Source organism: Spermophilus citellus, assembly GCF_964194105.1.
Source record: "Spermophilus citellus genome assembly, chromosome: X".
NCBI classification, from domain to species: domain Eukaryota; kingdom Metazoa; phylum Chordata; class Mammalia; order Rodentia; family Sciuridae; genus Spermophilus; species Spermophilus citellus.
In genome coordinates, this window is record NC_138190.1 from 65721835 (window position 1) to 65745819 (window position 23985).

General features: G+C 35.9%; 2 long non-coding RNA genes and 1 pseudogene across 3 annotated transcripts in view; 1 reads left to right on the top strand and 2 right to left on the bottom strand.

Annotated features, from left to right (window-relative positions):
- Nucleotides 1-23985, bottom strand: part of LOC308638799 — a 227649-nt gene that overhangs the window by 69181 nt on the left and 134483 nt on the right. The window lies entirely within an intron of this gene.
- Nucleotides 1346-23985, top strand: part of LOC308638798 — a 44356-nt gene continuing 21716 nt past the window's right edge. Inside the window, exons 1-2 of the long non-coding RNA XR_014019929.1 lie at nucleotides 1346-1404; nucleotides 9538-9574. This is a non-coding gene — a long non-coding RNA (uncharacterized lncRNA). The remainder of the gene's footprint in view (nucleotides 1405-9537; nucleotides 9575-23985) is intronic.
- LOC308639357 (cell division control protein 42 homolog) lies at nucleotides 10743-11406 on the bottom strand (annotated as a pseudogene). The gene has a single exon. The product of its transcript is annotated as a cell division control protein 42 homolog (transcript).

The window sequence follows — 23985 nt, forward strand, 5'->3', positions numbered from 1 at the left end:
ACTTCTTGCTGATTTGGATCTTTACTGTCCCAAAATGTCTATAAGATTAAGTATTGGTCCCCAGCTCAGTGCTATTGGGAGGTGACAAATACTATGAGGTGTGTACTAGCAACCAGTGTTCAGAGCACTGGAGCATTCCATCAGAGACATCTGGGAGCCCGATGCCATTCTCCTTCTCTCTTGCTTCTGGGCCATGAGGTGAGTGGTTCTGGTCCATCACGCACTCCTGATGTGTGTGTTGTGCTGCCTCCCTGAGGCCCAAACCCTGGGGCCAATTGATCATGGATAGAACTTTCCAGATTTGTAGGCAAAACAAACCCTTTCTTTTTTTTTATATTCATTATGTCAGGTGTTCATTAAAGTGATGGAGAGCTGACACTCTGCCTTAGATTATACACAGATTACGCCTTTGACCTTCTCTATATCAGAGAGGAATCACACATTAGTATTTCAAGCCCAATCTTTCCCTCTAGTCCAGGCTCACATGTTCAATTGCCTACTCAGTCTAACCACTTGCACCTCCAATATTCAGGCCCAATTCAAATATATCGTTCAAAAAACTGAGGCCCTGAACCCCTGTCCATCACACCTATTCCCATCAGTTCACCCATCCAGGAATGTCAACTCTCATCCATTTCCTTGTTCAAGCCAAAACCTTGAGGGCATCTTTGGATTCCTCTCCCCTTCACCGTTCATTCATGAGTGCTTTCAGTTATGATTTCCTTAGAAACTCCAGTACCCACAGTGCTCAATCCCATCCACATGAATCTCTCTGGTACACTGTATCATCATCTGTCACTCTCTGACAGCAATGGCCTCCTCACTGGATCCTCTGTTATTGTGTTGCCTCCTAAGTGTCTCTTACTGAAACCATATGCTGGGCCCTTCATACAGATTCTGTCACTTCTCTACTCAGAAACCCCCTTTTATTTCCTGCCGCACACACCCTAGGACCATCCAATACTATAAAATCCCATTCACTTCTTTATCTCATCTCCTGTTAGCCTACCATTTCTTCAGAAACTCCAGCCACACTGGCGCTCTTCAAATGCCAGGAAATAAAATGTATAGTAAAGAGGGAAGACACATTGGCACTCTAAAGACCTGTGATTCTCTACAACCCATGAGCAGCCCAGGGCTTCTTGCATGCAGAGTCCATTGGAGGCTGATGAGGTGAGAAAAGGTCAGACTAATTGGGACCCTCCAGCCAAAGGACTGGATTCTAGAGAGTGTACAGCCATGTACAGGAAGGTGCTTATTTTAGTCAGCTATGTCATTGGTACCAGAATATCTGACAAGAACAACAGATGAGGGACAGTTTATTTTGGTTCTGGGCCTAAGATGAGGCAGCACATCATGGCAGAAGGGCACGGTGGAGGAAAGGTGCTCAAGCCACGGCAGCCGGTAAGCAGAGAGAGAGGAGGGAAAGGGTCCTCAGGGAAGATGAACCCTTCCAGGGCACAGCCTGTCTTCCACTTCCTCCAGTTATGTCCCCGCTGCCTATAGTGACCACCTAGTCAGGCACTGTAGCTAGGATGGACTGATTAGGCTAGAGTTCCCACATTCCAATCATTTCACTGCTGAATATTCCTGTGATAACACAGGAGCTTTTGGAGGACACCTTGTATATGAATCATAGCAATCCCACCCAGAAAAGTCACTTGTATGAACAATTTTAGTTGAGTCACACATTCTCACCTACTGTGCAACCCCATCAGTGAGTTCCACACTTATATACATACATGTACAGACATGGTTCCTTCCTCTACTCTTCACATAAGTGATTATATGGTTTCATGTGCATGGGAGAATATTTTCCCCCAGGACCATCCCTACACTTGTGGAAGCATATTTGGTTCCAGTGACCTTGCATTTGGATGATGGGACTAGTATGTTGTTAGGTGGCAGGGTTTATGCAGACACATGAAGACCTTCATGTACAGATATAGAAGCACAAGCACATGCACAGTTCATCCATCCAGGACAGTCTTCCAGTCCACACTGTGTGTTGCCCTGATGTAAGTAAGATATTAGGGAGTGGTGAGGACTGCCTGCCTGTGTTCACCAACAAAGGCATTCATTTTCAAAATATTTATGTAACAAATGGAATTTATCTTTAAGAGAAGTCACCCCCAACATTGTGAGTTTTCCACTATGAATGAAAGCAAAGAAGGATCGGATCAGACCAGAGTTGAAGCTGCACAAAAGTATTTTTACAGAAAAGTCTCTGCATCCAGTCTGCACAAATGGTGCTGATTATTCTTAGCTCTGTTTTCCCTATTGTTTTCGAGACATGGGACCTGGTCACTCTTCCTATTCTCCATATAGTGTTGGAACATCTACCAAGAGATGTAGACTGTTAGAATCATAAGCTGTAGCATGGAAATAGCGATTGGATAGGGATAGGGGTCTTGGTTTGGAGTGTTAAACCACCATAACCTTTGACCTCTGGCATTTCACCTCAGTTCCTGAAGCTTTGGTTCCCTGACTTGCGAAATGAGAGGCTCCGGTGGTGGGGAGACAGGAGCAAGCTATATGAGGTTCCAAGTATCATGCAGGTCTAACATTCTCAGAGCCAGTAAAACACTGGTTGATGGGAAACACCCTGGCAGGCCTGGAGGATGGGAATTGCACCTCTGCAAGAATGGATCAGTCAAATTGCAGTTTTTGTGTAGCCAACTGAGGGTGAGTAAGCCAGTGTTGTGGCTTCCAGAGCAGAAACCACCTGGGACTTCTCATAGGTAACTGTCAAAATCTACCCAAGCAAGAGAGAGCTTCAGAATCTGGGAAGTAGCTGTGTTGAAGAAGACTCCAAGCGCCAGCTCTGGTCAGGGAGGTCATTGCATGACTCACCTGCAGCAGTGTGGAGGTTAAAAGTAACAGGCTGCAATTGCTGCTGGCCACTCCATCACTGTGCACACCCCTCCCTTTTTTCTGGAGGAGCTCTATGTGTAGCAGAGGGGAATGTCAGAGATGGAGACCAGTTTGCAATGGCTGAAACCCTGAAGGGATCAGTTTGGGGTTGTGGGCAGGAGGGAATCTGATATCTTTTTTGATAAATCCCTCAAATTCCTTCCAAGCAATTTATCTGCTAAGAATTTTCACCCTCATGCATTGAATTTGTAGAGTTGCATTTTTCCTACATAATCAGTTCTTGAACAAAGCTTTTGCACAGCACTGTCTTTATTCTCTTCATTTCTTTTTCATTGTTGTATCAAAAACAAGCAAACAACCAAATCCTGGTTGTGCCTCTTTGAAAAATAATCAGTGAGGGAGGAAAAGCATCATTTTGGCAAATTAGAAATTAGCAATTTGAATTGAAACCCCAGTGGTAGGAACTCATTGACTTAACTCTCTGACCCTAATACCTTTTGGATCCTGAAGTCAGGTTGCAAAGTCACCATTATTACAAATGGGTAAAGGACCTCAGGTGTCTGGTCGTGTTCTTTCCCAAAGTCTGACCAGAAAACTGCTTTGATATGCAAGAAACAGGCAGGGAAGCTTCCCTCCCACTGGCCAGAGTCACAATCAAAAATAATAAAGCCCAGTAGTATTTCCAGAGTCCTAGACCTCTGGTGCATTCTCACTGCCTCATCAAGCACCTTGGAATTTCAAGGATGGACCTAGGGGTCTCATTAAAATCCCAGATGAGCCCCTCTCCAATATAATTCAGGAAATGCTGTCCACTCTTGAGTCCCAGAGAGTCCAGATCCTCCATGACCTTGAAGCACCTTGTGAACTTGAACCAGTGGCCCATCTTGTCCTTAAATCCTGATAAACTGTTTCCTGCATCCAACTCCAGGACAGGGTGTCTACCATCTAACACCACAAGGGTCCTTCTCATTCATTCATTGCTTTGTGTATTCAACGCACAGTTCATGAAGCATTTTGGACATGGCAGTTTTTGCACAAGATACTGGGGATGAATGGGGGCCTGAACCTCCCTGTGGCCTTGTCCTTCCAGTAGTCTCACCAGGTATAATACTGATAGTCACGCTGAGCTCTGAGAGTAAAATAGAAGCAGCAGCATGCCCAGGAGGGACCAAAAGCATTCCATCTTCATCCCTTCCTCCACCCTCCACAATCATTTGTGGGTCTTGAAGACTGAATGGTGGCTCTGGAAACCCCATATCTACATAACGATATTCCCTGTGGCTTTGCATTTCAGCTAATTGAGTTTGGATATCTATAGCAGAATAGAATGAACTCCAGAGCCCTACTGCTTACGTCTCCCACTAAACAACTGTCAAGCTTGGATCACAGAATGTGTTTGCTTTTCACCAATTCTTTAGGGAATTTTGAATTTCATCTTGAGTCTCTGTGGAATCTGATCAGCGGCTCTGGGAATAGCCACCATTCTTCTAAAAGAAGAAGATCACCTCAGGATGTTGGTTCTCTTTTTCTCTCCACCAAAGATTGCCACCCCTCCCCGATGATTTTCTGTCAGTAGCTTCCAGTGTGCATGTGTGCTTATCAAAAAGAGATGGATGTGCGGGCACATGACACCACCAGGGCTAAGCACAATCCCCTTATCGAAGACATTTTGACACTCAATTTCTGGCTTCAAATTTCAGTTCTCAAACTACTTTGTGGTAAATTCCCATTTACCTCCAAATTCTGTTTTGACGTCTGAAGCCTTGAGTTGAGTCCCTCTACAACCACTGACCTGCGAGTGTTTTAGAAGCATCCAGACATACCCCTTTAGACCTTTACTGTTGTATCAGTCGCGTTCTTTGGGTTTTCCATCCTAGGATATTGGCTGCCTCCATTTCCTGACAAGTACAATGCTCTGAAATTTAAAGCCCAATGCCAACTTCTAGATTCTATCCCTACTGGTGACTCTGAAGCCAGAGAACACTGTGGGCCTCTTTTTGATCAGTACAGTGCTGTGAGGATTCCAGAAGTCATGGAGAGTACAGGTCCAGAGATCCTGTTTTATAAACTGCATTGCAATTCAAAGTCCGTTCTCTACTCTGTTTGGGGTTTACCCACCCTGCCTGCAGTCCACCTCAGACAACTTTTTTCAGACAACTCTCCTGAAGGTATTGGCTTAGAGCCCAGTGCATTCCTGTTGCAAGGGCAACATTTTATTTTGACATTGGTGTATTTTACCCTGTGCTGTGAAATAGATTTTCTATTTGATCACTATTGTCATTTCTAGGTATGTCCATTTTACTTTTTATCTTTTATTAAACAACTAAATTATACATTCTCCCTGCTGTCAGATCCATCTCATTGTAGTATCTTCTCAAATACTCTTTTCAGTAGCTTTTGCAGTATTATCTTTATTGATTGTTATAGTTTGTGTGTGAAAGCTTATTGATGAAACCTCCTATTTACTGCATTGACATTTGCCTCAACAGAAACCCTTTGCTCCTTTACCAAAGTCTGTTTTTTTTTTTCTCTTTTTCGTTTTTTGATGTTGCTGAGGATTGAACCCAGGGCCTTATGCATGTGAGGCAGGCACTCTACCAACTGAGCTATATCCCCAGCTTGTACTAATCTGGTTTCTAAGCAGAACTTTGTGTGGTCCTCTTTACCCAAATCCCAAAAAACACGAACAATTATATTTAAAAATTATAAATGCTGATAGGAGATGTTGTTATTGTTCATCATCCTCTCATATTGAATTTAATTTCCTTATATTTTGTACCAATATATTTATTAATAAGCATATATTTTAAATAAGATTTTAAAAAGTGTTTTTGGGGAACTAGGGATTGAACCCAGGAGTGCTTCACTACTGATCCATATCCCTAGCACTTCTTATTTTTTATTTTAAGACAGGTTGCTACATTCCTTAGGGCCTCACTAAGTTATTGGGGCTGACTTTGAACTCATGCTCTTCCTGTTTCAGCCTTCTGAGTCTCTGGGATTACAGGCATGCCCCATTACTATTGGCAAAATTTAAATTTTGGGTTTTGGACTGGGGATTGAACTCAGGGGCACTTAACTACTGAGCCACATCCCCAGCCCATTTTTGTATTTTATTTAGAGACAGGGTCTCGCTGAGTTGCTTAGCGCCTTGCAGTTGCTGAGCCTGGCTTTGAACTTGTGATCCTCCTGCCTCAGCCTTCAGAGCCACTGGAATTACAGGCATGAACTACAGCATCTGGGAAAATTTAAATTTTTAATAATAAAATTTAAAATAATATTGTTTTGTTCCAAGAAGCAATACCCATGAAAATGAATTTATTTATTGTACTACTTTGCATTGTATTGCAAACTCGCCCTCTCAAATTGTGTTTGTAAAAGTAAAAACTAGTATGCATTACCCTGGGATGGCTCTGTGAAATAGACACTATTAACCTACAACTTTCTTTTTCTGATCCTGAAGGTATTCCCTCCATGAATTGTTACTAAGTCAATGATCTTTCATAAGAACAAAGTTTTCACTGCTCTAAAGTTTAGCATAGTCTAGACTTGTGAAATCATTTGAATAGTCCAATAGGCCAGAATTATAGCACATAAAATTTCTTCCATTGAATAGATAGCAATACCATATAAAACGATCCAACTATCTTGAGTGCTAATTAAGTAGGGTAAAAATTTATACTCAGTATGATACCATTTTTCCTGACATTTCAATATGAAACTTATTTTGAAACCTATACTCACACACTCAGCAAGTTTAACTTGGTTGTATAGTGGAGCACTGATACAACCACCACCTAGAGACTGCACATTATCAGGTTCCTATTCTTTCTTTTTTTATTTGTTCGTTTTAGTCATACATTACAGTAGAATATACTTTGACATATCATACATACATGGAATATAACTTCATATTTTTGTGGTTGTACATAATGTGGAGTTACACTGGTCATATATTCATATATTAATATGGGAAAGTTATGTCCAATTCATTCCCTGAACTTTATCACATATATATGTATCTAAGTCCATCCATTATATATTCCAAAATTCACATTAGTTTTTTGTTGCTCTTTAATGTAAGCTATAGGAAACAGTATTTTCTGACTCAGATAATTCAATATAAATGATTTACTAGAATTTCCTCATAGTTGCTTTTTTCTTTTGAAGTAAAATTTGCATAGAGAAAATGCCCAGATCCTAACTGTATTATCTGCTGATATTTGACAATTGTATATACATGTGTAACTGAAATCTGTTAGGAGTATGGAGAACTTTACCTTCTTGGGAAAACATTTCCTCATGTGTATTCCCAATACATTTCTTCCCTCCTTCATTTGCAGGCAAATTTTGGTCTGATTTTTGGTTTTATAAATTAGTTTTGCTATTTCTAGAATTTCCTATAAATGATGTCTTATAGCATTTCTTCTTTATGTTTGGTTTTATATATATTGGTTTTAGATGGACACAATACCTTTACTTTATATATTTATTTCTTTGTGATGCTGAGGATCGAACCCAGTGCCTCACACAAGCTAGGCAAGCCCTCTACCACTGAGCTACAACTCCAGCCTCTCTGTTTGTCTTTTCACTAAGCAAAAGATTTTTGAGATTCATAAATGCTATTTTGTGTATGCATATATTTACCTTTTATTACTGGGTTATTTTACATTGTGTAGGTATACCTGAGTTGAGATCTCATTGTGTAACTGTAAAACAAAACAAAATTAAATGTCAAAGCAACACATTGTATCTTTTAAATATGTACAAATATTACTTTAATTAAAAAATGAAATTAATTAATAAAAATGAAGCAGTACAAAAACAAACTTGTGGATTTTTTAAAATATTTTTTTTAGTTGTGTATGGACTCAATCACTTTGTTTTTATGTTGTGCTAGCTAGGATTGAGCTCAGTGCCTCACACTTGTGAAGCAAATCATTTACCACTGAGCCACAACTCCAGCCCAGAAACCTGTGTTTTTGAAAAGAGAAAAATATACTGTAATATGCTACACCCAAGTATTGACAACAGTAATTTGTAAATGATGCCTTTTTTGTGTCATTGATTAAACTGATCTTGAAAGGTACCTACTCCTTTAGATAGATGAACTTAACTTACTATTTGTAATAGTTTCATGTATATATGATTTTTTTGTTAAATTCTACCAAATGTTGTTATTGCTATACTTTGCATATTAAATGTATCCCAAAAGCCCATGTGTTAAAGACTTGGTTCCCACTCCATGAAGCTATTGGGTGGTGATGGAACCTGTAGAAGTTGGGGCTCAGTGAGAGGAACTTAAGTCATTTAGGGTGTGCCCTTGCAGGAAATACTGGGACCTTAGCCCCTTCTTCTTTCTCTCGTTCACTTCTCAGCTGCCTTGAGGTGAACATCATCATGATGTATTTTCTTGCCATAGGTCCAGAAGCAATGGAACTAAGTAACCATGGAACATAACCTCCAAAACTGTGAGGTAAAAGAATTCTTTCCTTTTTTGTTTTTTGCTGAAAATATTTATTTGTTTTTATTGATGCATTATAATTACATATAATAGTGGAATTCATTGGGGCATATTTGAACACAATGAAGTTTTATTAAGTGCTTCCTTTTTAAATTTTATTATCTTAGGTATTTTTGCTACAGCAACAGAAAGCTGAATAATAGTAATTGAATTGAAGTTGAAGTTAATAGAGTTAATGAGATGTGAACCAAATATTGTAATATCATTCCTTTAAACATTCTGTGCCAAAGTATGTGTCAAAAAAATCCTGTGTATAACACTCAGAGTGATAGCTTAGGTGTTTTAGTCGGGTTAGATAAAATTTATTAAAGGACACATTTGTTGAAATTAATCTATCACAAAACTTATAACACTATGCATCAACAGAGCACTACTGATGTACAAGATGACCTACATATTAAGAAAATAGAATTGAGTGTAAAAAAGAAGCCCATATATTTATAGTCAAGTGATCTAAATTTTTTAATTGTGGTAAAATATATATAAAATTTATCATTGTAACCATTTGTATGTGTACAGTTATGCGGTATTTGGTGCATTCATATTTTTGTGTACCTATCACCATAACTCATAACTCTATTAATCTTGCAAAATGGTATCTCCACATCTATGACAAAATAACTCCATATTACTCCCTCTGCCCACCCCTTAAAATCCTCCATTCTATTTTCTTTTTCTATGAAGTTAACTACTCTTGGCATCTGACATCATTAGAATCATATTCCATTTGTCTTTTTATGACAGGCTTATTTCATTTAGCATAATGTCCTCAAGGTTCATCCATGTTGTAACATGTGCCAGATTTCCTTCCTTATTAAGGCAATAAAACATTTTATTGTATGTATACACATATAATATGAATATCCATTCATCCATTGATTACCTCTTTATGCTATTGTGAATAATACACCTATGAACATGGGTATTCAGGTATCTGTTTGAGTTCTTGCTTTCAATTTTTGGGTATAAATCCAAAAGGTGTATTACTGAATCATATGGTAATTCTACTTTTAATTTTGATGAACTACTATACTCTTTTCTTGTGACTGTACATTTTCACATTTCCTTCAGCAGTGAACATTGTTTTAATTTTTCCACATCCTTGCCAACAGTTGTTATTTACTGTTCCCCCTCCCTAGGTGCTGAGAGTTGAACCCAGGCCCTCATGCATGCTAGGTAAGCACCCTATCGCTGAGCCACAGTGTCAACCCTATTTCCTTTTTTTTTTTTATATAGTGGTCATCTTAATGAGTGTGTGGTGGTATCTCATTGTGGTTTGATTTGTATTTCTTTAATGATTAGTGAAATTCAGCATCTTTTCAGATACTTGTTAGTGATTGTCAGTCTTAGCAGAAAAATCTATTAAAGCCATTAGTCCATTAAAAAAACACAGATATTTGTTCTTGACCTGTAGACATTATTCATGTATTCTGGATATCAATCCCTGATCACATATGTGAAAGGCAACTATTTTCTCATATTATGTGTGCTGCCTTTTCATTCTATTCTTTGTGTCTTTTAATTCACAGATGCTTTTAATTTTTTGAAAGGTTTTTGTTTAATACATCTGAAAAGGATACATATAAAAATGAAACATGAAAAAGCACTTGTTCTATACTAATAAAACTTCAAGAAATAGGATTTGGAGAAGGTAGAAAAGATTGCATAAACGTTTTTTAAAATTGGAAACCATGACCAAAATAAACTGATAAAATCCTTAATAACACTTATTGAGTTTTCCTAAGGCTTTTCCCATGATTTTTATTAAACTTAAGAGCCGCACCTGGCTGCATTATGTCCATAAAGTACAAAACAGGAATAAGAGCATTTCCTTGACTAGTCACCTTGTTAAAGAACCTATCCCACTCCTAGCTCTTCAGTGATGCAGGCCTCCATCCCTCATGTTTCTTCTATATACCAGGTCTTCACCTGGATTCTGAGAATACCATATCATACACTATTGAGTTGCAAATCTATGTTAAGCATATAAAACAATGACTGGGAAAGATTTTTAAATTACTAAGTTGATCCATTAAGTAGATTTCAAAAAGTGCAATGTTCTTTTTCACTTATAAGTGAAATAAATTAGAAATTAAGTTTTAGTCATTTTTACATCACTGTAACCAAAAGACCCGACAAGAACAACTTAAAGGTGGAAAAGTTTATTTTGGCTCCTGGTTTCAGAGGTTCAATCCATGGTCAGCTGACTTCATAGCTCTGGGCCTAAAATGAGGCAGAGGAGGGGTAAGACAGTGGATCCTTCTGATCCACTTTCATATGTTTCATTCAAATCCTGTTCAGGGCATTTGTCCTTATCGCAAAACAGAATTTTAATTTTTAATCTTTAGTTTGATTTAAACATTGCTTTTTGTATGATGCCAGTGTCAGCTCTGCAGAAAGGGCTCTGGAGGGGCATGCAGAGCAATACATACCTATGACTCTTCTTTGGTTCTTGAGGCTCTAGAACAGCTAATATTTGTTCATCCAACACATTCTTTAGGCCTTTCTGTGTGAGTGAAGAACACTTCACATTACTTGCAAACCTTCAGATCACAGGCCAGCTTTTCATCAGTCTCTGAAGTGATAGGCTTTTGTTGGTTTTTCGTTTTTTTGTTTGCAAGCTTCTCAATAGTAGAGGGGTCATCTCTGAGATCAATTTTAGTCTCAACAAGCAAAAGAGAAGTCTTTAGACAAGAGTGAGTTACCTTACACACCCACTTTTCTTTCACATTTTCAAAGAAGGATAGAGAGACCAAGGAAAAACAAACTAGAAACATCTGTTTGTGGATAACCCAGTGGTCATAATCTGTCAAAAACATCTTTCCCTGAAGCATCAAAAAGTCCAAGAGTATATGGCTCTGCACTGATTATAAAAATGACTGCATAGTTGTCAAAAACTTTTAGTACATATTATGATGGAAATTTGTATGTTGTAACAAATTCCCCTTCCTCTGGCATGTCTTACCAATGGCATAATCACCCACAACAATGCACTTAATTGTTTGCATTGCTGAAACAGTTTTGTGTATACTTTATTTAAAATTTGATGTTGACCTCAGCTTCTCCACAGGGGCATTGGCAGTACTCAGATGTTTTTAATTTTGATGTAGTAATCGATTTTATTTATAATTTCTTTTTTTGTATATGGTTTCAAATAAAAAATATTGCCAAATTAAATGTCAAGAATCTTTCTACCTATTTTTGAATTATAGACTTCCTTTCAGCTCTGTATTAAAAGACAACCCAACTAAAATCTGGACAACACTTTAAATAAACATTTTCCCCCAAAGATATTCAAATTGCAAATAAGCAAATGAAGAGATGTTCATCTTAGAGTTATAAATTAGGAAATTGCCAATCCAAACCAAAGTGAGCTATTCCTTCAAGCATAATAGAACAGTGATAATAAAAATGTTGGTGAAAAATGCTCTACATCACTAATCATCAGGGAGATGCAAAACAAAACAATGACATATCATTTCACCACAGTTAGTACAGTTATAATCCAAAATATGAAAAATGATAAATCTGATAAGAATATGGACAAAGGTAGCCTTACACAGTGTTAGTGAGAATATAAATTAGTAGAGTCACTGTAGAAAGCAGTATGGAGTTTCCTCAAGAAATTAAAATCAAAAAGGATATATGATCATTCCTACTACTGGATTTTTTTATACCTTTATTTTATTTATTTGTTTTTATGTGATGCTAAGGATCTAACCCAGTGCATCACACTCTGTCAACTGAGCTACCATCCCAGCCCCTGTTACTACTGGATATTTATCCAAAGGAAATAAAATCATTATGACAAGAAATAGCTTCACTTCCATGTTCATTGCAACACTATTTACTATAGTAAAGATTTGGAAACAACCTTAAGTGTCCACTGATGGATGAGTGGATAAAGAAAATGTGGTATATACATACAAATGGAATATGAGTCAGGCATAAGAAAGAACAAAATTCTCTAATTCACTTGTAACATGAATTGAACTGGAGATCATAATGTTAAGTGCAATAAGCCAGACCCCTGAAGACAAATACTACATGATTTCAAATTCATATGTGGAATCTAAAATGCAGAACTCAGAACCAGTGAGCAGAATAGTGATTACCAGTGATTGGGAATGTAAGGGCAGATAGGAGAATGTGGAGAGATTACTCAATGAGTACAAAGTCATAGCCACCTAGGAGGAAAAAATGTTGGTGTTCTAGGTGATTATGGTTAACATTATTGTATCATATAATCCAAGTAGCTAGAAGAGAGGAATATGTTCTATCACAAAGAAATGATAAATGTTTTAGATTATGGATAACCTGAAGTATCTTGATTTAAGATAGTTTAAGAAACTTAAAGTATCTTGATTTAAGATACTTTAAGATTATATATTGACACAATGCATAAGTGTACCAAACATTACACTGTACCACACAACATGTACAATTATTATCTGTCAATAAAAAATTCAATAAATGAGAACACACATACACAACAGCAGCTAAATTTTTCTAAAATCAGAAATATCAAGTGCTAACAAGAGTGCTGAAAAACTTCCATATACAAGCATACTTCAGAGATATTACAAGTTTGGTTATATACTATCACAATATAATAAATATTGCAACAAAGTGAATTAGTTGAATATTTTGATTTCTTAGTTCATGTAAAAGTCATGTTTGTTTTGTAGTTTAGTCAGTGTTCAATAGCATTGTGTCCAAAAAATCAATGTACACATTAGTTAAAAAAATACTTTTTTGCTAAAAATGCTAACAATCATGTGAGTTGTTGGAAAAATGACACCAACAGACTTGTTTGATGAGCAGTAGCCACAAATAATAAATAAATAAATAAATAATTGGGATATTTATGAATTGGGATCCTCACACATAGGAGATAGGAATGCAAAGTAGTATAGCCCTTTTGGAATCAGTTTGCCAATTCCTCAATAGATTAAATTTAGAGTTTACATATGACACAGAGTTCCACTCTTATTTATATACCCAAAACAGATTAAATTGTATGCTTACAGAAAACACTTTTACATGTATAGTCATAGTAGTACTATTCATAATATCTAAAACCTGGAAGCAACCCAATGTCTGCCAGTTGATGAATGGCTAACTGCAATTTTAGTATTTTAATAGATAGAGTTATTAAGGTTATATGTTTCTTTTGAGTGATTTTTGCTGGTTTTCATCATTATAGGAATTGGTCTATGATTGGAGTGTGCCCTTCCCAAAACTCAGGTATTGCCAGTGTGATAGTATTTAAGAGGAGATTATATCCATAAGGGCTCCTCTCCTGTGAATGAGATTAGGTGTCCTTATAAAAGAATGAGATAAGGGTGTTCATGTCTTTTTGCCCTTCTGTCTTTCACCATGTGAGAACAGAACATTCCTTCCTTCTGTAGAACCCAGCATTCAAATAACCCATCTTTGGAGCAGGGGCCAGACATTAACTAGACAACAAATCTTCAGGAATCTTGACCTTGGACTGCCCAGTCTCTAGAATTGTGCAAAAATAGTTTTTATTTTTTACGTGCATTTTATAGGTATAGAATTGTTCATACTATCTCCTTATCCTTTTAAGATAAGTAGTGAGGTATCCTCTGATATGGATTTTCTCTCTCATCAATTTTATTAATCTATTCAACAAACCATGTTTAAAAAATTACCTATTGTTTTCTTATATTAATTTATTATTTTTTTCTTGAATTTTTATCATTTTCTTTCTTATGCTTATACTTAGATTTTACTTTCTCTTCTTAATGTAGAAGTCTAGGGTATTGGTTTTTAGATCTTTCTTCTTTTCATATAATACATCATTTCTACTACTGGGATATTCATGAATTGGGATATATATATTTCTTTCCAAGCACTGGTTTAGCTGCATATCACAAATTTTATACATTCTATTTTATTTTTCATTTAGTTGAAAATATTCTTTAATTTCCCTGAAGACTTCCTTTTTCACACGTGTTCTGTTTAACTTCCAAATATGTGAGGGTTTTCCAGATGTCTCTCTGTTATTGATTCTAGTTTGATTTTATATATTTGCCTGAGATTATGCTTCATATTATTTTTGTTATTTTCTATTCGTCAAAATTTCTTTTATGGTCTAGAATATGGCCTATTTTTGTGAATATTTTATGTGAATTTGAGAAGAATGTGGATTTTGCTGTTGTTGGGAGGGCATTCTATAAAGGTAAGCTAGGTCACATTGGTTGATTTTTAAAAAATAACTTTATTTTGTTTGTATTTTTTTGTGTAGTACCAAGGATCAAACCCAGTGTCTCATGTGCTGGGCAAGCAGTCTACCACTGAGCTACAAGTCCAGTCCTTCATTGGTTGACTTTTTTTTTTTTTTTGGTACCAGGGATTGAATCCAGAGGCACTCAATCACTGAGACACATCCCCAGCCCTATTTTGTATTTTATTTATATTGCTATTTTTGACACAATACCTTTATTTTATTTATCTGGTGCTGAGGATCAAACCCAGTGCCTCACACATTCTAGGTGAGTGCTCTACCACTGAGCCACAACCCCAACCCTCATTGGTTGACTTTTGAAAGATGTTTTCATTGGACATAGAATGTTTCAAACCTTAAGAGATATAGTCACTTTCATGGTTTCTAAAGATAAGGCTGCTATCTTTAGATATAGGTATTCTCATCCCTGACTAACTGCAAGATTTTCTCTTTGCCTTTGTTTTTTGGCAATGTGAATATATTATCTCTATGTTTGTGTGTGTATGATACTCTTCAACTTATAATGGGGTATGTCCCAATAAACTCATTACAAGTTGAAAATATCATAAATGGAAAATGCATTTAATACACCTAGCCTACCAAAGATCTTTGCTTAGTTTAGCCGATCTTAAAGATGCTCACAACACTTACATTAGCCTGCAGTGGGGCAAAATCATCTCATTTTAAGCCCATTTTATAATAAAGTGATGAATGTCTTGTGTAATTTGTAAAATACTGTGCCAAAAATGAAAAATACAATGGTTATATTGGTACACTTTTGCACCATTGTAAAGTAAAAAAAAAATCATAAGCGGAACCACCATATATTAGGGATAATTTTTTATGTTTTTTTTTGTTTTGTATTGCATTTCCTGCTTAACAGTCTCTGAAATTCTATTTTTTTATTTTGAATAAATAAACTACACTGAACTACATTCCAGGATTTTTTAATTTGTATTTTGAGACAGGGTCTTATTAAGTTGCCCCGGCTGGCCTCAAAATTCTCCTGCCCCAGCCTCCAAAGTCATGTGAAAAGCTTGTCTGTAGTGTTTGGTAGTAATTTTGGAAACTTCTCAGTCATTATTTCTTCATATTCCCTCTGTTCTATCCTCTCTCTTCTACTTCTACAATTCTAATAATAGACATGATTAGATTATTTGTTATTGTTCCATAGCATTTGCATATTCTGTCCTATTTTCCTACTTTTTTCTCTTAATATTTCAGTTTGGGTAATTTTATTGACTCAACCTCAAGGTCAGTAATTCTTTCCCCACCTCTGGTGAGTCTACTTTTGAGCCCAATAGAGATAATCTAATTTTTTGTGTGCTTTTGATTTATGACATTTCCATTTTATTCTTTTTTATTGTGTATATTTAAGTCGAACAACATGATTTTTTATATACATAGATGGCATGAAATGATTGCTATAGTCATCCTAACTATTTTATTCTTACAGTTTCTGTTTTTCTGTTGAAAGTATTGATGCAATCATGCATGGCTTCTAATTTTGCCATTAGAACTTTTAACACAGCAGTTCCAGTCTTGGAAAATTGACATTTTCAGATGGCTATTTCTGTTGTAATATGCTATCCTGTACATTGTAGGATATTTAGCACCATCTCTGGCCTCTATCCACTAGATGCCAGTAGCACCTCTCCCATTAAGACACTAATAAATGCCTCCAGATGTTGCCAAATGTTCCCTGTGGACAAAATTGTCTGCTTTTGAGAACCAGTGCTTAAACATGTTAATCATAGTTGTTTTAAATTCCCTTTATGATAGTTCCAACAGCCACGTGATATATGAGACTGCTTTAGATGATTTCTTTGTCTCTTCAATCTGTGTTTTTTCATGCTTTTTAGTAAGCCACATGATTTTTTGTTGTTGAAAGATGACCATGAATACAATTATACATACTGAGATCAATTTTTTTTTACTTTGATATAAGCATGCTTATCCTTCTTCTGGTCCTTTGGTGTGGGGGTTTGTGTTGATCAGTCAGGAGTTGGACTAGGTTTGAAATTTGCTTAGTTGCTATAGTTGCTATGGTTACCAGAGTTGGAATTTGTTGCTATGGTTATCAGAGTTGGATTTTGTTGTTGCCATGGTCACCAGAGATTTCAAAATCCTCTAGTGATACCTTGTTTTTGTTTCTCCACTTGGCTCCGGATCTTGCTTTTGTTTTTCTTCCCCATAGAGTCAGTCTCTTGACATTCTCCCAGATATTCTATCATATATTTGTTCAAGGTTTGTTAGCCTGGTTGGGGGCGGGGGCAAAAGTGGGCATTCTCTAATGTTCTTTTTAAGTTTCAATCTTAGGCAAGTATTTTGAACCTGGGTTTGGGGGCATGTTCTTCATGAGTATTACTACTCTTCCTCCAAATATAGATGCCTCTAGAAAAATGAGTGTGGATGCAGTTTCCATCATGATTTCCATTCACCCCACACAAATGTGATGGGATTCCATCCATTCCCTTGCACATAAAGTCTTGTTGTATAGTGAAGATGTTGTATAGTCTAACATATATGTTAGACTAGGTGGATTTTGGCAGTGGCTGTTGCTCTTTTCCTCCAACCAGAAATATTGGAGAACATTCTTACAACCTTCCTTGGTATTCTCTGTAGGATTTCTGGAGGAAAGGACTATAAAGAGGTAGAAAACCATTTGAACTGGATTTCAAATCGGAAGCCTGGCCCATCCTCTGTCACTGAGCTACAGCCCCAGTCCCAGCTCCAATATTTCAATTTTAATCGTCCTAAAGCTTATATGGTGTTCAGTGGCATGTGTTTGGGGGTATACAATGGTTCAGTCCTATTATTCTCTGTAGGCACCTCCCTCCAGATTCATGTTAGTTGTCTGCCCTTTGACTTCAGTTCTCTGATAGGTTCAAGGAAAATTGTTAATTCATATTTCATCAACAATTTTTTATTTTATATGTTGATGTTCTTTCCACATTTCTATATCTTCCAGTGGAATTCAGAAACTGCTGTTAATAAAAATAAAAAGGATTTATTTTTTCATTTATTTGGCACTGGGGATTGAAGCAAGGGGCGCTCTACCACTGAGCTACAGCCCCAGCCCTTTTTATTTTTATTTTTTAAAATTTTGAGATGTTCTCACTAAGTTGCTTAGGGCCTCACTAAGTTGCTGAGGCTGGTCTTGAATGGCCCTTCATTCCTTTGTGTAAATTTATATTTCTACATGGTATCATTTTCCTTTAGCATGAAGGATTTTATTTAACATTTTCTAGTGTACATCTGTGAATGATAAATTCTACATTTGGTGTCTGAAAAAGTCTTCATTTCACCTTCAATTTTTTGAAAGATATTTTTGCCAGGTTATACAATCTACGTTGAGAATTTTTTTTTATGCTAGTCAGAGCTTATACTAGTCAGGGTTTTTCAGAGAAACAGAACAAATTAGATATGTTTGTGCCTGCGTGCACACACACACTGAAATTGGCTCACATGATTATGGAGGTTGGTGAGGCTAAAATCTTCAGGATACTTCAGCAGGTCAGAGCCCCAGGGAAGAGCTGATGTTGCAGTTTTTTTTTTATATTTTATTTTATTTTATTGTTGGTCGTTCAAAACATTACAAAGTTCTTAATATATCATATTTCACAATTTGATTCAAGTGGGTTATGAACTCCCATTTTTACCCCGTATACAGATTGCTGTATCACATCAGTTACACTTCCATTGATTTACATATTGCCATTCTAGTGACTGATGTATTCTGCTGTTTATCCTATTCTCTACTATCCCCCTTCCCCTCCCCTCCCCTCCCCTCCCCTCCCCTTTTCTCTCTCTACCCCCTCTACTGTAAATCATTTCTTCACTTGTATTATTTTTCTCTTACCCCTCCTTTCCTCTTATATGTAGTTGTGTATGACCCTGAGGCTCACCTTCCAATTCCATGCGATTTCCCTTCTCTCTCCCTTTCCCTCCCACCTATCATCCCTGTTTAATGTTAATCTTCTTCTCAAGCTCTTCGTCCCTACCCTGTCCTTGGTTACTCCCCTTATATCAAAGAAGTCATTTGGCATTTGTTTTTTAAGGATTGGCTAGCTTCGCTTAGCATAATCTGCTCTAATGCCATCCATTTCCCTCCAAATTCTATGATTTTGTCATTTTTTAATGCAGAGTAATACTCCATTGTGTATAAATGCCACATTTTTTTAATCCATTCATCTATTGAAGGGCATCTAGGTTGGTTCCACAATCTTGCTATCGTGAATTGTGCTGCTATGAACATCGATGTAGCAGTGTCCCTGTAGCATGCTCTTATTAGGTCTTTAGGGAATAGACCGAGAAGGGGAATAGCTGGGTCAAATGGTGGTTCCATTCCCAGCTTTCCAAGAAATCTCCATACTGCTTTCCAAATTGGCTGCACTAATTTGCAGTCCCACCAACAATGAACAAGTGTACCCTTTTCCCCGCGCCCGCAGGGTGGGCAGACCTGATGTTGCAGTTTAAGTTTGAAGTTTTTCAGGCTGGATACCGGGGGAAAGGTCAGTGTTACAATTCAAGCCCAAAGGCCATCTGCTGGCAGACTTCCTTTTCAATAGGAGAAAGTCAGTCTTTGTTCTATGAAGGCCTTCAACTGATTGGATGATGTCCACCCACATTATGGAAGTCAATCTGCTTTACTCAAAGTCTGCCAATTTAAATGTGGATCTCATTCAAAAATTGCCCTCACAGAATCTTCCATAGTGTTTGACCAAATATCTGATCATCATAGTCCAGCATAATTATACATAAAATTAAAGATAATGAAGCACAATCTTCCTATTTTCATTGTTTCCAATGAGAAATTTACAGCTATCCCTATGCTGTTCCTTCAAATGAATCATATTTTTTCTCTAGGTACTTTTAATATTTTCTTTTTACTTGTTTTGAACAATGTGATTATGATATGCCTTGGCTTATTATTCTTCATGTTTCTTGTATTTGGGGCTTATTGAGCTTCTTGCCTTTACTTTCATCAAATTTGGGAAATTTTGGCCATTATTCTTCAAATATTTTTCTTCCTTTCCATTCTCTATTTCATCTTGGCCTCCAATTGCATACATATTTGGCTTCTTGAAGTTATCCTTCAGCTGATTGATGCTTGTTTTTTTAAATGATTTTTTTCTCTTTATTTCAGATATTTTCCAGTGGCATGTCATCAACTTCTCTTATATTTTCTTTGGAAATGTCTACTCTTCTCTTAAATCCATACAGTGTGTTTTTATCTTATTAATTGAAGTGTTCTTTAATAGAAATATGAATTAGTTTTTTCTTATAATTTCTTTAGCTCTACTTAACTTTTTGAACAAATAGGCTATAATCAAAATAATTGCTTCATCTCTTCTTTTTATCATCCTCCTCCTCCTCCTCCTCCTTCTTTTTTTGCAGGGCTAGGATTGAACCCAAGACTAAACAAGTGCTCTACCAGTGGGATCTTGACCCCTATACAAATTCTTAAATCTGTGTCAATTATGATCAGTTTCCACTGACTGTTTTTTCTTTATTATGGGCCATATTCTCCTTCTTATTTGCTGCTTGATAAGTTTTGATTGAATGGTTAGTATCGTACCTTTTAAAAGATGCTGGATGTTTTTTAACATTTTACTGTGGTAAGAACAATTAACATGAGATATACTCTCTTGAAATATTGTCTTTTTTTGTGGTACTGGGGATTGAACCCAGGACCTCACATATGGTAGCAAAGTGCTCTACCACTGAGGTACAACTTTAGCCTTTTAAAAATTGAGATAAGGTCTTACCAAGTTGCCAAGGTTACCTTTGATTAAGTTTAGAAGTGTGATTTCCTCTTTCTACTGTAAGTTTTTGGCAAATTTTTTTTCAAAAATTTTATAACAGTTTGAAAATGATTGGCATTAATACTTTCTTAAATGTTTGATAGAATTTGCCAGTGAAGCCATCTGGTTGTGGGATTTTCTTTCTTGGAAGGTTTTTGGTAATTGATTCATTTTCTATACTAGTTATAGTTCTGTCAAGACTTTCTGTCTTCATGATTCAGTCTTTGTAGGTTATATATTTCTAGGAATTCATACATTTTTCCTAGGTTAACCAGTTTGTTGGTATGTAATTTTTAATGGTCATTTTCATTTCTGTGCTATCAGTTGTAATTATCTCTTCTTCCATTCATAATTTATTTGAATCTTGTATCCTTTCTCTTAGTATAGCTAAAGTTTTATCAATTTTATTTATCTTTTCAAAAAGCCAACATTTAGTTTCATTAATCTGAAAATTATTTTTCTATTCTGTTTTACTTCTTTTTTCTTTTTGGTACTGTGTTTCATTAATTTAAAAATTATTTTTCTATTCTCCATTTTCTTTGTATCTACTCTAGTCTTTTATTCCCATCCTTCTGCTCACTTTAGGCTTACTTGTTCTTTTTCTAATTTTCTAATTCATTGATGAATTGTTAGCTTGCTTATTTGAGATCTTTGTCCTTTTTAATGTAGATGTTCATCACTGTAAAATTTCCTCTTGGTATACTTTTGGTACATCCTATAAATTTAAATATGTTTTATTTTTGTTTTCTTTTGTCTTAAAATGTTTTTTAAGTTTTCTTTTGAGTTTTTCTTTGACCCAGTGGTTTTCTTATGAGTGTGGTGTTTATTTTTCATATATATTTGAATTTTGCAGTTTTCTTTTTGCTACTGATTTCATTTCTCTGAGTTTGAAGAAGATATTTGGTATGATTTTAATCTTAGGTTTATTAAGATTTGTTTTATAACCTAACATACCATCTACCCTAGAGAGTGTTCCACATGCACTTGAGAAGGATGTATATTCTGCTGTCATTTGAATGAACATTCTGTATGTCTTTGTTGGGTCCATTTGGCTTGTAATATTGTTCAAGTTAACCATTTCTGTGCTACTTTCTGTCTAGTTGTTCCATTAATTATTGACTATGAGATTTTAAAGTTTTCTACTTATTTAATTGTTATTTCTCTCTTCATTTTGTCAATGTTTTATATATTTATGTGCTCTAAAGTTAGAATAATATATATTTATAATTGTTATATCTTCGTGGTGGATTGACCCTTTTATAATTATATAATGTACTTCTTTGTCTCTTCTGACAATTTTTGAGTTAATGTTCATTTTGTCTGCAATAAGTATAGCCATACCTCCTCTCTTCTGGTTAACATTTGCTTGGGATATCTTTTTCTGTCTCTTCACTTTCAGACTATGTATGTCCTTAAATCTAATGTCCCTTTTACAGAATGTATATTTTGATATTGATTTTTTTGTCATTCTATATATCTATTTATTTATTGGTACTGGGGATCAAACCCAGAGCTTCATATATGCTACTCAAGTGCTCTACCACTGTGTCACATCTCTAGTCCATCATTCCATGTATTTTAATCTGGGAGTTTAATTCATCTACATTTATAGTAATTATTGATAGGAAAGGATTTACTATGGTCATTTTGTTGTTTTCTGCCTATTTGGTAGTTCTTTTGTTCCTCTTTCTCTATTTTACTATATTCCTTTGTGGCTTTTTAAGATTTGTATGATGCTTTGTTTTCTTTCTGTCTTTTATGAACTCTCCCCTGCTCCCAGGCAGGGGTTTAGGGTGGCAGATTAAACCGAGGGCCTCATATATGCTAGGCTCTACCACTGAGCTACATCTCTTTTTTATGTAACTTATATTGATTTTTTTTTGTTACCATGAACTTACTTAAAATTTCTTGTACAGTCAATTGAAACTCTTAATAACTTAACTTGAACATGTACAAAAACTCTACACTTGTTCTTCTGTAACACTTTGCCATTAATGCCACAATTTACAACTTTTTATATTATATATCATTAATATATTTTAGTTATATTTTAATGCTTCTGTTTAACTTTTATAGAATTAAAAGTTATTGGGGTTGAGGCTGTAGTTCAGTGGTAGAGCATTTGCCTAACATGTGCAAGGGCCTGGGTTTGATCCTCAGCACCACATAAAAATAGATAAATTAATTAATTAAATAAAGGTATAAAAAAAGTTATTGAGGCTAAAAGTTGTTGAGGTTGGGCTTGTAGCTCAGTGGCACTTGTCTAGCACATGTAAGGCACTGGGTTCGATCCCAGCACTACATAAAAATATTTAAAAAATGGTATTGTGTCCATCTCCAACTAAAAATATTTTTTAAAAAGTTATCAATGCATCATCTTTATAGTAATACAGTATTCTGTATTTGCAACTCAATTTAATTTACCAGTAGGTTTTATAATTCTTATGTTATTGTTTTGCTGTTCAGCATTCTTTCTTTTTAAGTTGAAGAACTCCCTTTAGCATTTCCTGTAAGACAGGTCTAGCAATGATAAACTCCCTCAGCTTTTGTTTGTCTGTGAAAGTCTTTATTTTCCCTTCAGTTTTGAAGGATAGTTTTTTCAGGCATCATATTATTGTTTGGTAGTTTTTGTTTTTTTCAATACTTTGAACAAACATCTCATTCCCTTCTATTCTGAAAAGTTTCTACTGAAAAATTCATTTAAAATCTTATTGAGGTTCCCTTATACATGACAAATCCCTTTTCTCTTGATGGTTTACAAAATTCCCGTTGTCTCTAACTTCTAACAAATTAATTATAATACATTGTGGTGTGAATTTCATTAATGCATCTTATTTTTTTTTGTTTTGCTGATTCTCTCTTTTGCATGCTCTAGTCTGCTGCTAAACCCCTGTACTATTTTTTTTTTTTAGTTATTGTAAACTTCAGCTCTAAGATTTCCATTTGGTTCTTTGTAAAAATTTATATATCTTTGTTGATATTCTCCTTTTTTCATGAACTGTACTCCTGAGCTCATTGAAAATTTTTATGAAGAGAATATTTAATTCTGTCAAATATCACTGTTCCATTGGTGTTGGTATCTGAGTTTTATCTTTTTGTTGTTGTTGTTCTTGTTGTTATTTAAGTTGTATTTCCCTGATTCTTAGTTTTTTCTTGCCCCTTGGTATCGATATCTATGCATTTAAAAAATCCATCTTCCTGGATTAGCTTTATGCAGAAGACTTTCACCAATCAATCTAGCCAAAACTTCTGTGGGTCTCTCAAGTCTTTGTGCTAGTCCATACCACCATCTTTGTTGTTAGTGGTCCCCAGACATCTATAGCATGCCAGTCCTGTCAGCATTCTGAGTTGTGTGGGCCAGAAGTCAATCCCTTCATTAGCTCCTGGAGAAGTTGGAACACTGAGTGTACAATCCAATTGTTTCTCTTCTCAGGGAGAAGTTGGGAAAAGAAGGTTCCCTTCTGGTCATATGGTGCTATGCCAGGGATGGGGATTTTGACTAGAAGCTGTTTCTGTTTTTGCTACCAGTT